Here is a 16,757-nt window from a genome sequence, read left to right as displayed (position 1 = left end):
CTCAACGCCCTGGCTGCGCCTAGAAATTCTGTCCATAAAAGTTAGGAACAGAATCGGTGACAAAGGGCAGCCCTGACGGAGTCCAACTCTCACCGGAAACGTATCCGACTTACTGCCGGCAATGCGGACCAAACTCTGGCACCGGTCATACAGAGACCGAACGGACCCTATCAAGGGGTCCGGCACTCCATATTCCCGGAGCACCCCCCACAGGACTCCACGAGGGACACGGTCGAACGCTTTCTCCAAGTCCACAAAACACATGTAGACTGGTTGGGCGAACTCCCATGCACCCTCCAGGATCCTGCCGAGGGTATAGAGCTGGTCCACTGTTCCACGGCCAGGACGAAAGCCACACTGCATCTCCTGAATCCGAGGCTCGATTATCCGACGGATCCTCCTCTCCAATACCCCCGAATAGACCTTACCAGGGAGGCTGAGGAGTGTGATACCCCTATAGTTGGAACACACCCTCCGGTCCCCCTTTTTAAAGAGGGGGACCACCACCCCAATCTGCCAGTCCAGAGGCACTGTCCCCGATGTCCACGCGATGCTGCAGAGGCGTGTCAGCCAAGACAGCCCTACAACATCCAGAGCCTTGAGAAACTCAGGACGGACCTCATCCACCCCCGGGCCCTTGCCACCGAGGAGCTTTTTGACCACCTCGGCAACCTCAGCCCCAGAAATGGGAGGCCCCGTCTCCGAGCTCTCCGACTCTGCCTCTTCCGAGCACGTGTTGGTAGGATTGAGGAGTTCCTCGAAGTACTCCCCCCATCGACTCACAACATCCCTAGTTGAGGTCAGCAAAGCCCCGTCCCCACTGTAAACAGTGTTGACTGTGAGCCGCTTCCCCCCCCTGAGACGCCGGATGGTGGACCAGAATCTCTTCGAGGCCGTCCGGAAATCGTTCTCCATGGTCTCACCGAACTCCTCCCAGGCCCGAGTTTTTTTCTCAGCAACCGCCGAAGCCGCAGCCCGTCTGGCCTGTCGGTACCTATCAGCTGCTTCCAGGGTCCCACTGGCCAAAAAGGCCCGATAGGACTCCTTCTTCAGCTTGACGGCTTCCCTCACCACTGGTGTCCACCAGCAGGTTCGAGGGTTGCCGCCACGACAGGCACCGACCACCTTACGGCCACAACTCCGATCAGCTGCCTCGGCAATGGAGTCACGGAACATGGCCCATTCGGACTCAATGTCCCCCACCTCCCCCGGGATATGGTTGAAGCTCTGCCGGAGGTGGGAGTTAAAGCTCCTTCTGACGGGGGATTCTGACAAACGCTCCCAGCAGACCCTCACAATACGTTTGGGCCTGCCAGGTCTGATCGGCATCCTCCCCCACCAGCGGAGCCAACTCACCACCAGGTGGTGATCAGTTGACAGCTCCGCCCCTCTCTTCACCCGAGTGTCCAGGACATACGGCCGCAAGTCCGATGATACAACCACAAAGTCGATCATCGAACTGCGGCCAAGGGTGTCCTGGTGCCAAGTGCACATATGGACACCCTTATGTCTGAACATGGTGTTCGTTATGGACAGTCCATGACCAGCACAGAAGTCCAACAACATAACACCACTCTGGTTCAGATCGGGGGGGCCGTTCCTCCCAATCACACCCCTCCAGGTCTCACTGTCATTGCCCACGTGAGCATTGAAGTCCCCCAGCAGAACGAGGGAGTCTCCGGTAGGAGCATTCTCCAGTGCCTCCCCCAGAGACTCCAAAAAGGGTGGGTACTCTGAACTGCTGTTTGGCGCATAGGCACAAACAACAGTCAGGACTCGTCCCCCCACCCGAAGGCGGAGGGAGGCTACCCTCTCGTTCACTGGGGTAAACCCCAATGTACTGGCACACAGCCGGGGGGCAATAAGTATGCCCACACCTGCTCTGCGCCTCTCACCACGGGCAACTCCAGAGTGGAAGAGAGTCCAACCCCTCTCAAGAGGACTGGTTCCAGAGCCCAAGCCGTGCGTCGAGGTGAGTCCGACTATATCTAGCCGGAACCGCTCAGCCTCGCGCACCAGCTCCGGCTCCTTCCCCAACAGAGAGGTGACATTCCACGTCCCAAGAGCTAGCTTCAGTAGCCGAGGATCAGACCGCCAAGGCCTCTGCCTTCGGCCGCTACCCAGCTCACATCGCACCCGACCCCCTTGGCCCCTCCCACGGGTGGTGAGCCCGTCGGAAGGGGGACCCACGTCATCATTTCGGGCTATGCCCGACCGAGCCCCATGGGCACAGACCCGGCCACCAGGTGCCCGCTGCCGGGCCCCACCCCCGGGCCTGGCTCCGGGGGGAGGCCCCGGTGTCCCATATCCGGGCAAGGGATCATGAGGTCCAAATTTTTTGTTCATCATAAGGGGTCTTTTGAGCTGTTCTTTGTCTGGTCCCTCATCTAGGATCTGCTTGCCTTGGGTGACCCTACCAGGGGCTTAAAGCCCCGAGCAACATAGCTCCCGGACTCATTGGGGCACGCAAACTCCCCCACCACGATAAGGTGACAGCTCAGGAGGGAGGGATGTCAGATCATAATTTGCAAAAAGCTGATGAGAAAGGGTGAGAATGCCCAACTATACACCATCAAATGCGGGAGCGGAGTTGTTCGTCTGTGAGTAGGTGTGAATCTCCGACCATAATTGCTGAAAAATGTGTTAGAAAAGGTAAGAATGCCGGTCCATACATCATCAAAAGCGAGAGAAGTGGTGTTCTGCTGAAAGTAGGTGTGAATGTCCAGCCATAATTACTCACAAACGGGTAAGAAAAGGTAGTATTGCCAGACCATACATGATCAAAACAGGGAGCGGAGGTGGTTCAGCTGCAAGAAGGTGTGAATGTCCGACTAAAGTTCAAATATATTAACAAAAGCGAGAGGAGAAGTCTTCGGATGAGAGTGTTTGAGAATTTCCAACCATAATCTATAAAATGCGGTGAAAAAAAGGTATTATAGAACACTAAAAGGTGGAGCGGAAGTGTTCGGCTGCAAGAAGGTGTGAATGTCCGACTATATTTGGTGAAAAGCATGTGAAGCAAGGTCTGAATGCCCAACCTTACATCATCAAAAGCGAGATCAGAGGTGTTTGGCTGCAAGAAGGCCATAGTTTGCCAAAAGCGGGTAAGGTGCGAATGACCGACTAAATATCAACAAAAGTGGGGGCGGAGGTCTTCGGATGCAAGTGGGTGTGAATATTCCACCATACAAGTATGGTGGAGAGGAAGCTATAAATTGCTGACCATTGTTTGCAAAAAGCGGGTGAGAAAAGGTGCGAATGTCCAACCATACATGATCAAAACAGGGAGCGGACGTGTTTGGCTGCGACAAGGTTTTAATGTCCACCCATAATTAATGAATAGCGGGCAACAAGTAGGTTCCAATGCCCAACCAAACATCATCAAAAGCAGGAGTGGATGTGTTCGGCTACAAGAAGGTTTGAATGTCCGAGCATAGTTTGTAAAAAGCGGGTAAGAAAAGCTTCGAATGCCCGAACATACACCATCAAAAGACAGACCGGACGTGTTCCGCTGTAAGTAGGTGTGAATGCCCAACCATAGTTGGTAAAAAGAAGGTAAGAAAAGGTTCAAATATCCGACTGTACACAATCAATAGCGGGAGCGGATGTGTTCGGCTACAAGAAGGTGTGAAAGTCTCACCATGGTTTGTAAAAAGCGGGTAAGAAAAGGTGCGAATGCCCGACAATGTATGATCAAAAGAGGGAGCGGAGGTTTTCGGCTACAAGAAGGTCTGAATGTCCGACCAAAGTTTGTAAAAAGCGGGTAAGAAAGGTTTGAATGCCCGACTATACACCATCAAAAGCGGGAGCGGAGGTGTTGCACTGTAAGACGGTGTGAATGTCTGACCATAGTTTGTAAAAAGCAGTAGGTGTGAATGTCAGATCATAATTTGCAAAAAGCTGATGAGAAAGGGTGAGAATGCCCTACTATACACCATCAAATGCGAGAGCGGAGGTGTTTGTCTGTGAGTAGGTGTGAATGTCCCACCCTAGTTGCTGAAAAATGTGTTAGAAAAGGTAAGAATGCCAGCCCATACATCATCAAAAGCGGGAGAGGTGGTGTTCGGCTGCAAGAAGGTGTGAATATCCAGCCATAATTACTCACAAACGGGTAAGAAAAGGTAAGAATACCAAACCATAAATTATCAAAAGCGGCAGCAGAGATGTTCGGCTGGTATTTATAAATGTCTAGATAGATTTGAACAAAAAAACAACGTAGTATTTTGCAGTAAAAGAAAGAAAGGTTCAGAAATCCGAGAAAAAGCTTTTCATGAGTTCTGCATGATTTTGGATTTTGCTTATAAAATGCATTCCTTCAATCAAACTATGGTAAAACGGCTTTTACCTTCATATTTATCAATGTCTAGATCGACTTCAACAAAGAACAACATTAGATTTTGCAGTAGAAGAAAGAGAGACACTGAAGGATCAGGAATCCGAGAATAAGCTTATTTTCATACGTTCTGCATGATTTGGGATTTTGCTATAAAATGAATTCCTTCACTCAAACTATGTTAAAACTGCTTTTACCTTCATATTTATCAATGTCTAGATCGACTTCAACAAAGAACAACATTGTATATTGCAGTAGAAGAAAGAGCAACACTGAAGGAACAGGAATCCGAGAATAAGCTTACTTTCATACGTTCTGCATGATTTGGGATTTTATGTATAAAATGAATTCCTTCACTCAAACCAAGTGAAAACTACTTTGTCCTTCATATTTATCAATGTCTAGATCGACTTCAACAAAGAACAACATTGTATATTGCAGTAGAAGAAAGAGAGACACTGAAGGAACAGGAATCCGAGAATAAGCTTCTTTTCATACGTTCTGCATGATTTGGGATTTTGCTATAAAATGAATTCCTTCACTCAAACTATGTTAAAACTGCTTTTAACTTCATATTTATCAATGTCTAGATCGACTTCAACAAAGAACAACATTGTATATTGCAGTAGAAGAAAGAGCAACACTGAAGGAACAGGAATCCGAGAATAAGCTTATTTTCATACGTTCTGCATGATTTCGGATTTTCCTATAAAATGAATTGCTTTGCTCAAACCAAGTTAAAATTGCTTTGTCTTCATATTTATCAATGTCAAAGCAGTTTTAACATAGTTTGAGTGAAGGAATTCATTTTAAAACAAAATCTCAAAACATGCACAACACATGAAAAGCTTATTCTCGGATTCCTGATCCTTCAGTGTTGCTATTTGTTATATTGCAAAGTACAACGTGTTTTCTTTGTTTTGTTTAAATCTATCTCGACATTGATAAATATGGAAGGACAAAGCAGGTTTAACTTGGTTTGAGCAAAGCAATTCATTTTGTAGCAAAATCCGAAATCGTGAAGAACTCATGAAAGCAAGCTTATACTCGGATTCCTGAAACTTTTAGATCTTAGATTTGCTCTTTCTTTTACTGCAAAGTACGTTGGGGTTTTTTTTTGTTTAAATCTTTCTAGACAAGGTAAATATGAAGGACAAATCAGTTTTAACATAGTTTGAGTGAAGGAATGCATTTTATAAGCAAAATCCCAAATCATGCAAAACTAACGAAAAGCTTTTTCTCGCTTTTCACTGCTTTTTACAAACTGGTCGGACGTTCACACCTTCTTGCAGCCGAACAATTCCGCTTCCACTTTTGATGGTGTATATTCGGGCATTCAAACCTTTTCTTACCCGCTTTTTACAAACCATGGTCGGACTTTCACACCTTCTTGCAGCCGAACACCACCTCTCCCGCTTTTGATGATGTATGGTCCAGCATTCTTACCTTTTCTAACACATTTTTCAGCAATTATGGTCGGACATTCACACCTACTCACAGCCAAACACTTCCGCTCCCGCATTTGATGGTGTTTAGTCAGGCATTCTCACCCTTTCTCATCAACTTTTTGCATATGATCTGATATTCACACCTACTTGCAGTCGAACACCTCTGCTTCCGCTTTTGATGGTACATATTTGGGCATTCGAACCTTTTGTTACCCGCTTTTTACATACCATGGGTGGACTTTCACACCTTCTTGTAGCCGAACAACTCTGCTCCCGCTATTGATTGTGTACAGTCGGGTATTTTAACCTTTTCTTACCCGCTTTTTACCAACTATGGTCGGACATTCACACCTTCTTACAGCGGAACACGTCCGCTCCCTCTTTTGATGGTGTATGTTCGGGCATTCGAACCTTTTCTTACCTGCTTTTTACAAACCATGGTCGGACTTTCACACCTTCTTGTAGCCGAACACCTCCGCTCCCTCTTTTGATCATACATTGTTGGGCATTCGCACCTTGTCTTACCCGCTTTTTACAAACTATAGTCAGACATTCACACGTTGCAGCTGAACCACCTCCGCTCCCTGTTTTGATCATGTATGGTCTGGCAATACTAGCTTTTCTTACCCGTTTGTGAGTAATTATGGCTGGACATTTACACCTACTTGCAGTCGAACAGCTCTGCTCCCGCTTTTGATTTTGTTTGGTTGGATATTCGACGCTTTTCTTAACTGCTTTTTACAAACTTTGGTCGGACGTTCAAACCTTCTTGCAACCGAACACCTCCGCTTCCGCTTTTGATGGTATATATTCGGGAATTTGAACCTTTTCTTACCCGCTTTTTACAAACCATGGTCGGACTTTCACACCTTCTTGTAGCCGAACAACTCCACTCACGCTATTGATTGTGTACAGTCGGGTAGTTTAACCTTTTCTTACCCGCTTTTTACCAACTATGGTTGGACATTCACACCGTCTTACAGCGGAACACCTCCGCTTCCGCTTTTGATGGTGTATAGTCGGGCATTCGAACCTTTTCTTACCCGCTTTTTACAAACTATGGTCGGACATTCAATCCTTCTTGTAGCCGAAAAGCTCCGCTCCCTCTTTTGATCATACATTGTCGGGCATTTGCAACTTTTCTTACCCGCTTTTTACAAACCATGGTCGGACTGTCACACCTTCTTGTAGCTGAACACATCCGCTCCCACTATTGATTGTGTACAGTCAGGTTTTTTAACGTTTTCTTACCCGCTTCTTACCAACTCTGGTCGGACATTCACACCTTCTTAAAGCGGAACACGTCCGCTCCCTCTTTTGATGGTGTATGTTTGGGCATTCGAACCTTTTCTTACCCGCTTTTTACAAACTATGCTCGGACATTCAAACCTTCTTGTAGCCGAACACATCCACTCCTGCTTTTGATGATGTGTGGTTGGGCATTCGAACCTACTTCTTGCCCGCTTTTCATTAATTATGGGTGGACATTCACACCTTGTCGCAGCCAAACACCTCCGCTCCCTGTTTTGATCATGTATGGTTGGACATTCGCACCTTTTCTCAACCGCTTTTTGCAAACTATGGTCAGCAATTCACAGCTTCCTCTCCACCATACTTGTATGGTGGAAGATTCACACCCACTTGCATCCGAAGACCTCCGCCCCCACTTTTGTTGATATTTAGTCGGTCATTCGCACCTTACCCGCTTTTGGCAAACTATGGCCTTCTTGCAGCCAAACACCTCTGATCTCGCTTTTGATGATGTAAGGTTGGGCATTCAGACCTTGCTTCCCCTGCTTTTCACCAAATATAGTCGGACATTCACACCTTCTTGCAGCCGAACACTTCCGCTCCACCTTTTAGTGTTCTATAACACCTTTTTTTCACCGCATTTTATAGATTATGGTTGGAAATTCTCAACCATTGTCATCCGAAGACCTCTCCTCCCGCTTTTGTTAATATATTTGAACTTTAGTCGGACATTCACACCTTCTTGCAGCTGAACCACCTCCGCTCCCTGTTTTGATCATGTATGGTCTGGCAATACTACCTTTTCTTACCCGTTTGTGAGTAATTATGGCTGGACATTCACACCTACTTTCAGCAGAACACCACCTCTCTCGCTTTTGATGATGTATGGACCGGCATTCTTACCTTTTCTAACACATTTTTCAGCAATTATGGTCGGACATTCCCACCTACTCAGAGCCGAACACCTCCGCTCCCGCATTTGATGGTGTATAGTCGGGCATTCTCACTCTTTCTCATCAGCTTTTTGCAAATTATGATCTGATATTCACAGCTGCTTTTGATAATGTATGGTTGGGCATTCGCACCTTTTTTTACCCATTTTTCAGGAATTATGGGTGGACATTCACACCGTCTTTCAGCTGAAAACATCCTCTCCCGCTTATGATCATGTGCGGTTTGATATTCGAAAATTTTCTTTCATGTTTTAAAGAAATTATTGATGGACATTCAGACCTTCTTGCAGCTGAACCCCTCTGCTCGCGCTTTTGATGGTGTATAGTAGGGCTTTCGAGCCTTTTCTTCCCGGTTTTTACAAATTATGGTTGGACATTCAGACCTTCTTGCAACCTAACACCTCCGCTCCCTCTTTTGATCATACATTGTCTGGCATTCGCACCTTGTCTTACGCGCTTTTTACAAACTTTAGTCGGACATTCAGACCTTCTTGCAGCTGAACCACCTCCGCTCCCTGTTTTGATCATGTATGGTCTGGCAATACTACCTTTTCTTACCCGTTTGTGAGTAATTTTGCCTGGACATTCACACCTACTCAAAGCCGAACAACTCCGCTACCGCATTTGATGGTGTATAGTCGGGCATTCTCACCCTTTCTCATCAGCTTTTTGCAAATTATGATCTGACATTCACACCTACTTGCAGTCGAACAGCTCTGCTCCCGCTTTTGATTATGTTTGGTTGGATATTCGAACCTTTTCTTAACTGCTTTTTACAAACTTTGTTCGGAGGTACACGTCTTCTTGAAGCCGAACACCTCCACTTCCGCTTTTGATGGTGTATACTCGGGCTTTCGAGCCTTTTCTTACCTGGTTTTTAGAAATTATGGTTGGACATTCAGACCTCGCAGCCGAACACCTCCGCTCCCTCTTTTGATCATACATTGTCGGTTATTCGCACCTTGTCTTACCCGCTTTTTACAAACTATAGTCAGACATTCACACGTTGCAGCTGAACCACCTCTGCTCCCTGTTTTGATTATGTATGGTCTGGCAATACTACCTTTTCTTACCCGGTTGTGAGTAATTATGGCTGGACATTCACACCTACTTGCAGTCGAACAGCTCTGCTCCCGCTTTTGATTTTGTTTGGTTGGATATTCGAACCTTTTCTTAACTGCTTTTTACAAACTTTGGTCGGACGTTCACACCTTCTTGCAGCCGAACAACTCCACTCCCGCTATTTATTGTGTACAGTCGGGTAGTTTAACCTTTTCTTACCCGCTTTTTACCAACTATGGTCGGACATTCACACCGTCTTACAGCGGAACACCTCCGCTTCCGCTTTTGATGGTGTATAGTCGGGCATGCGAACCTTTTCTTACCCGCTTTTTACAAACTATGGTCGGACATTCAAACCTTCTTGTAGCCGAAAGCCTCCGCTGCCTCTTTTGATCATACATTGTCGGGCATTCGCACCCTTTCTTACCCGCTTTTTATAAAACCATGGTCGGACTGTCACAACTTCTTGTAGCCGAACACATCTGCTCCCGCTATCGATTGTGTACAGTTGGGTTTTTTAACCTTTTCTTACCCGCTTTTTACCAGCTCTGGTCGGACATTCACACCTTCTTACAGCGGAACACGTCCGCTCCCTCTTTTGATGGTGTATTTTCGGGCATTCAAACCTTTTCTTACCCGCTTTTTACAAACTATGCTCGGACATTCAGACCTTCTTGCAGCTGAATCACCTCCGCTCCCTGTTTTGATTATGTATGGTCTGGCAATACTACCTTTTCTTACCCGTTTGTGAGTAATTATGGCTGGACATTCACACCTACTTTCAGCAGAACACCACCTCTCTCGCTTTTGATGATGTATGGACCGGCATTCTTACCTTTTCTAACACATTTTTCAGCAATTATGGTCGGACATTCCCACCTACTCAGAGCCGAACACCTCCGTTCCCGCATTTGATGGTGTATAGTCGGGCATTCTCACTCTTTCTCATCAGCTTTTTGCAAATTATGATCTGATATTCACAGCTGCTTTTGATAATGTATGGTTGGGCATTCGCACCTTTTTTTACCCATTTTTCAGGAATTATGGGTGGACATTCACACCGTCTTGCAGCTGAAAACATCCTCTCCCGCTTATGATCATGTGCGGTTTGATATTCGAAAATTTTCTTTCATGTTTTAAAGAAATTATTGATGGACATTCAGACCTTCTTGCAGCTGAACCCCTCTGCTCGCGCTTTTGATGGTGTATAGTAGGGCTTTCGAGCCTTTTCTTCCCGGTTTTTACAAATTATGGTTGGACATTCAGACCTTCTTGCAACCTAACACCTCCGCTGCCTCTTTTGATCATACATTGTCTGGCATTCGCACCTTGTCTTACGCGCTTTTTACAAACTTTAGTCGGACATTCAGACCTTCTTGCAGCTGAACCACCTCCGCTCCCTGTTTTGATCATGTATGGTCTGGCAATACTACCTTTTCTTACCCGTTTGTGAGTAATTTTGGCTGGACATTCACACCTACTCAAAGCCGAACAACTCCGCTACCGCATTTGATGGTGTATAGTCGGGCATTCTCACCCTTTCTCATCAGCTTTTTGCAAATTATGATCTGACATTCACACCTACTTGCAGTCGAACAGCTCTGCTCCCGCTTTTGATTATGTTTGGTTGGATATTCGAACCTTTTCTTAACTGCTTTTTACAAACTTTGTTCGGAGGTACACGTCTTCTTGAAGCCGAACACCTCCGCTTCCGCTTTTGATGGTGTATAGTCGGGCTTTCGAGCCTTTTCTTACCTGGTTTTTAGAAATTATGGTTGGACATTCAGACCTTGCAGCCGAACACCTCCGCTCCCTCTTTTGATCATACATTGTCGGTTATTCGCACCTTGTCTTACCCGCTTTTTGCAAACTATAGTCAGACATTCACACGTTGCAGCTGAACCACCTCTGCTCCCTGTTTTGATTATGTATGGTCTGGCAATACTACCTTTTCTTACCCGGTTGTGAGTAATTATGGCTGGACATTCACACCTACTTGCAGTCGAACAGCTCTGCTCCCGCTTTTGATTTTGTTTGGTTGGATATTCGAACCTTTTCTTAACTGCTTTTTACAAACTTTGGTCGGACGTTCACACCTTCTTGCAGCCGAACACCTCCGCTTCCGCTTTTGATAGTATATATTCGGGCATTCGAACCTTTTGTTACCCGCTTTTTACAAACCATGGGTGGACTTTCACACCTTCTTGTACCCGAACAACCCTGCTCCCGCTATTGGTGGTGTACAGTCGGGTATTTTAACCTTTTCTTACCCGCTTTTTACAAACTATGGTCGGACATTCACACCTTCTTACAGCGGAACACGTCTGTTCCACCTTTTAGTGTTCTATCACACCTTTTTTTCACCGCATTTTATGGATTATGGTTGGAAATTCTCAACCACTCTCATCCGAAGACCTCTCCTCCCGCTTTTGTGAATATATTTGAACTTTAGTCGGACATTCACACCTTCTTGCAGCTGAACCACCTCCGCTCCCTGTTTTGATCATGTATGATCTGGCAATACTACATTTTCTTACCTGTTTGTGAGTAATTATGGCTGGACATTCACACCTACTTTCAGCAGAACACCACCTCTCTCGCTTTTGATGATGTATGGACCGGCATTCTTACCTTTTCTAACACATTTTTCAGCAATTATGGTCGGAGATTCACACCTACTAACAGACGAACAACTCCGCTCCCGCATTTGATGGTGTATAGTTGTTGTTTTGCAAATTATGATCTGACATTCACACTTACTTGCAGTCGAACAGTTCTGCTCCCGCTTTTGATTATGTTTGGTTGGATATTCGAAACTTTTCTTAACTGCTTTTTACAAACTTTGGTTGGACGTTCAAACCCTCTTGTAGCCGAACACATCCACAGCTGCTTTTGATGATGTATGGTTGGGTATTCGCACCTTTTTTTTACCCATTTTTCAGTAATTATGGGTGGACATTCACACCTTCTTGCAGCTGAACACCTCCTCTCCCACTTATGATCATGTGCGGTTTGATTTTCAAAATTTTTACTTTAATTTTTTCTAGCAATTATTGATGGACATTCAGACCTTCTTGCAGCTGAACAACTCCGCTCCCTCTTTTGATCATAAATTGTCGGGCATTCGAACCTTTTCTTACCCGCTTTTTACAAAACTTGGTCGGACTTTCACACCTTTTAGTAGCCGAACAACTCCGCTCCCGCTATTGATTGTGTACAGTCGGGTATTTTAACCTTTTCTTACCCGCTTTTTACCAACTATGGTCGGACATTCATAACTTCTTACAACGGAACACCTCCGCTCCTTATTTTGATGATGTATGGTTGGGCATTCAAACCTACTTGTTGCCCGCTTTTCATTAATTATGGGTGGACATTCACACCTTGTCGCAGCCAAACACCTCCGCTCCCTGTTTTGATGGTGTATAATGGTGGACATTCGCACCTTTTCTCACCCGCTTTTTACTATGGTCGGCCATTCACAGCTTCCTCTCCACCATACTTGTATGGTGGGATATTCACACCCACTTGCATCCGAAGACCTCCGCCCCCACTTTTGTTGATATTTAGTCGGTCATTCGCACCTTACCTGCTTTTGGCAAACTATGGCCTTCTTGCAGCCAAACACCTGATCTCGCTTTTGATGATGTAAGGTTGGGCATTCAGACCTTGCTTCACCTACTTTTCACCAAATATAGTCGGACATTCACACCTTCTTGCAGCCGAACACTTCCGCTCCACTTTTGAGTGTTCTATGTAGCATTCACACCTTTTTCTTCACCGCATTTTATAGATTATGGTTGGAAATTCTCACCCACTCTCATCCGAAGACCTCTCCTCCCGCTTTTGTTAATGTATAGTCGGGCATGAGAACCTTTTCTTACCCGCTTTTTACAAATTATGGTTGGACATTCACACCTACTTGCAGCCGAATACTGATACTGATCCTCCCGTAATAAAATGGTCGGATCTTATCAAACACACTTTGTTTCTTGTGACAATCAAGTCAGCGAAACAGCGTATACACGTCAAGACACTGAATCAAGTTTGCCACAAGAACTCATAAGTTTGGCAGTATTGCTCTGCCGTCAGCAATCATACACCCATTTTATTTTCGTGAGACATGTGCAGGCACCTGTTCATCTACTGTTCTATCACTATGAATTAGTTTATCTATTATCAATAAGGATACTTCTACAACTACTATCAAAGTATGTCCGGACTTCTTATGTTGTCAGTTGCTATATATGAATAAGTGGGTAGCTACTGACAAGCATTAAGCATGTCACACAGCCCAAACATATAACATTTCAGGACACACCACACAGTTAACAACCACAGTGAAGCGTGTCAAAGCCCAAACATGTAACATTCAACGGGACACTTACACAACACATTCAAATCAAACAGTCAGACAACATACAAGAACATATACCCCAGCCGGCATTGCTCCCTGCCTATTTTCCTACAGCTCACTATGTGTGCGCACACCTTTATTCACAAACTCTTCAACTTATACTCTTTTACCGAAGCTGCTACAGCTCGATTGGCCGAATACCCTTAGATCCTATTTCGGTGAATTTGACATCTGCCTTACATGTAACAGATTAGCGATTTAGTTTGAGTGAAGGAATTCATTTTATAGCAAAATCCCAAATCGTGAAGAACTCATGAAAGTAAGCTTATTCTCGGATTCATGAAACTTTAGATTTGCTCTGTCTTTTACTGCAAAGTACAACGTTGTTTTTTTTGTTTAAATCTTTCTAGACATGGTAAATATGAAGGACAAAGCAGTTTTAACATAGTTTGAGTGAAGGAATTCATTTTATAGATAAAATCCCAAGAGTCTGCTGAGAAACAAGAATGAATGCGAAGTAGACTTTAACACGGCTCTAGGAGCGAGCCGAGTGTGGGCTAACCGGGAGAATTGCTTGAAAGAAACGCGACACCGAATGAGCGGTCAGAACAAAGCCTCAATACGGTTTTCCCGTGGTGTTTTTGTTGCTGCCTTGTCTTTTGCACAGAGTAAAAGACAAGGCAGCCATCGAATAGGGCCCGATTGTTCCTACTTGGTCAGCCGAGGAGCAAGGGGGGGAGCAAGCGTCTCAACCAAGCAAAGCTCACCATGGGGAAGGTGGCTATGCCAACTAGCCTGATGCCCTGCTCCCGCAGTGACAGATAATCGTACTCTGGTTTCTCTTCATAATGTACAAGTCTTTCGCCTTTTACTAAAGACTTCCGTGGAGAGCAGCACTAATGAGTTGTTGCTATTTTTGGCAGGCTTTACCTTTGCGGGTGAAGCCCTTTCTGTCTGTGCAAAAGAAATCTTGTTACTGTGCAGAGTGACTTCTCTGAGTAGAGTTGCCTTACTTGTTGCGACTGTGCCGATGTTTGAAGCTGGAGTGCAAAGTTGTTGCTTGAATGGTGCTCGCTGGAGCGTGCGGGAGTGCAAAGTTATACCATTTAAAAGGGCTGAAGAGTGCTCAGTGCAGCGGGTGGGCGGAGATGCAAAGTGACACTCTGGCCACCTCGAAAACCGAGGTTACATCCAGTACCAGGGGCAGCCCAAGCTCTGCCGCAAGTGTGGTGAGCATGGGCACCTGGTTGAGGCTTGTACCAAGGTGATATGTGGGAAGTGCAGAGAAATTGGGGACACTTTTGGAGAGTGTCCAAATGGCAGGAAATGTAATCTCTGTGGAGAATTAAATCACCTCTTCTGAGGTGGCAGTTGGTGAACAAAGTGAAGAGGTTGACCCAATAAATTCAAACTTCCCGCTAAAAGCTTGGATTGGAAGTGAGGAGCAAAAAGGAGAGGGGCCTGTAGAGGCCTCACCACTCAGTGCTGAAGTCTGTGAGAATTCACAGGCAGAGGGTGGAGCTAAGCTAAATGAGGAGGAAGAGCAGACAGGTGAGTCTAGTGAAGGTACTCACCTCCCCGAAGGTCAACAGCCGAGGAGGACGGCATCTGAGTTGTCCTCTGATTCCCTTTAGCTCTGCAATCAACCCCCAGGGACTCAAAGTTAAATGCAACATTGCATCAGAGGCCAACACGAGAGTCCGAAAAGGAGAGCTAGTTTCCCAAGAAATAACCTGAGTGTGTAATTTGTTTTGATAACTTAGAAAAACGAAAATGACATACCTACTTTCCTTTATCCTTTTAATGGTTCTCACCTTCTCAACACTAAATGTGAGAAGTGTGAAATCAAAGACAAGAGCCCAGAGTATTATATCCTTCTTAGACTCCATAAAATCAGATGTGTTTTTAATACAAGAATGTGGACTACCTTTTTTGAAAAACCATAGACAATGGGAGGAAATGTGGCCCAATTTATCGATATGGAGTGGCTCAAATCAAATTAAAAATGATGGTGTGGCCATTCTAATTAAAAATCCGCATGTTCTGGTGCGAGACGGACGGGCACTTTTAGCACACTTGAATTTTATGGGGCAAGACTTTAACCTCTTAAATATTTATGGTTTCAATGGAAAAAATGACAGGTATGACCTTTTAGAAGATTACTCACAAACGGGTAAGAAATGGTAGTATTGCCAGACTATACATGATCAAAACAGGGAGCGGAGGTGGTTCAGCTGCAAGGTGTGAATTTCTGACTAAAGTTTGTAAAAAGCGCGTAAGACAAGGTGCGAATGCCCAACAATGTATGATCAAAAGAGGGAGCGGAGGTTTTCGGCTGCAAGGTCTGAATGTCCAACCATAATTTGTAAAAACCGGGGAAGAAAAGGCTCGAAAGCCCGACTATACACCATCAAAAGCGGGAGCGGAGGTGTTCAGCTGCAAGAAGGTGTGAATGTCCGACCATAGTTGGTAAAAAGCGGGTAAGAAAAGGTTAAAATGCCCGACTGTACACCATCAAAAGCGGAAGCGGAGGTGTTCGGCTTCAAGAAGACGTGAACCTCCGAACAAAGTTTGTAAAAAGCAGTTAAGAAAAGGTTCGAATATCCAACCAAACATAATCAAAAGCGGGAGCAGAGCTTTTCGACTGCAAGTAGGTGTGGATGTCAGATCATGATTTGCAAAAAGCTGATGAGAAAGGGTGAGAATGCCCGACTATACACCATCAAATGCGGTAGCGGAGTTGTTCGTCTGTGAGTAGGTGTGAATCTCCGAACATAATTGCTGAAAAATGTGTTAGAAAAGGTAAGAATGCCGGTCCATACATCATCAAAAGCGAGAGAGGTGGTGTTCTGCTGAAAGTAGGTGTGAATGTCCAGCCATAATTACTCACAAACGGGTAAGAAAAGGTAGTATTGCCAGACCATACATGATCAAAACAGTAAGCGGAGGTGGTTCAGCTGCAAGAAGGTGTGGATGTCAGATCATAATTTGCAAAAAGCTGATGAGAAAGGGTGAGAATGCCCGACTATACACCATCAAATGCGGGAGCGGAGTTGTTCGTCTGTGAGTAGGTGTGAATCTCCGAACATAATTGCTGAAAAATGTGTTAGAAAAGGTAAGAATGCCGGTCCATACATCATCAAAAGCGAGAGAGGTGGTGTTCTGCTGAAAGTAGGTGTGAATGTCCAGCCATAATTACTCACAAACGGGTAAGAAAAGGTAGTATTGCCAGACCATACATGATCAAAACAGTAAGCGGAGGTGGTTCAGCTGCAAGAAGGTGTGGATGTCTGACTATAGTTTGTAAAAAGCGGGTAAGACAAGGTGCGAATGCCCGACAATGTAAGGCAAGG

At 45.3% G+C, this 16,757-nt stretch overlaps 1 non-coding gene across 1 annotated transcript; it reads left to right on the top strand.

The window, feature by feature from the left end:
• The first annotated feature begins 14,231 nt into the window (after positions 1-14,231).
• Positions 14,232-14,345, top strand: LOC140308316 (U5 spliceosomal RNA). The gene has a single exon (XR_011916274.1). It is a non-coding gene; the product is annotated as a U5 spliceosomal RNA (small nuclear RNA).
• The last annotated feature ends 2,412 nt before the right edge of the window (positions 14,346-16,757 follow it).

This window comes from Leuresthes tenuis, unplaced genomic scaffold, assembly GCF_036924035.1.
Source record: "Leuresthes tenuis unplaced genomic scaffold, fLeuTen1.0.hap1 SCAF_5, whole genome shotgun sequence".
In the NCBI taxonomy this organism is placed as follows: domain Eukaryota; kingdom Metazoa; phylum Chordata; class Actinopteri; order Atheriniformes; family Atherinopsidae; genus Leuresthes; species Leuresthes tenuis.
The sequence above is the reverse complement of the archived record's forward strand: the minus strand, read 5'-3'. Positions and strand labels throughout refer to the sequence as shown.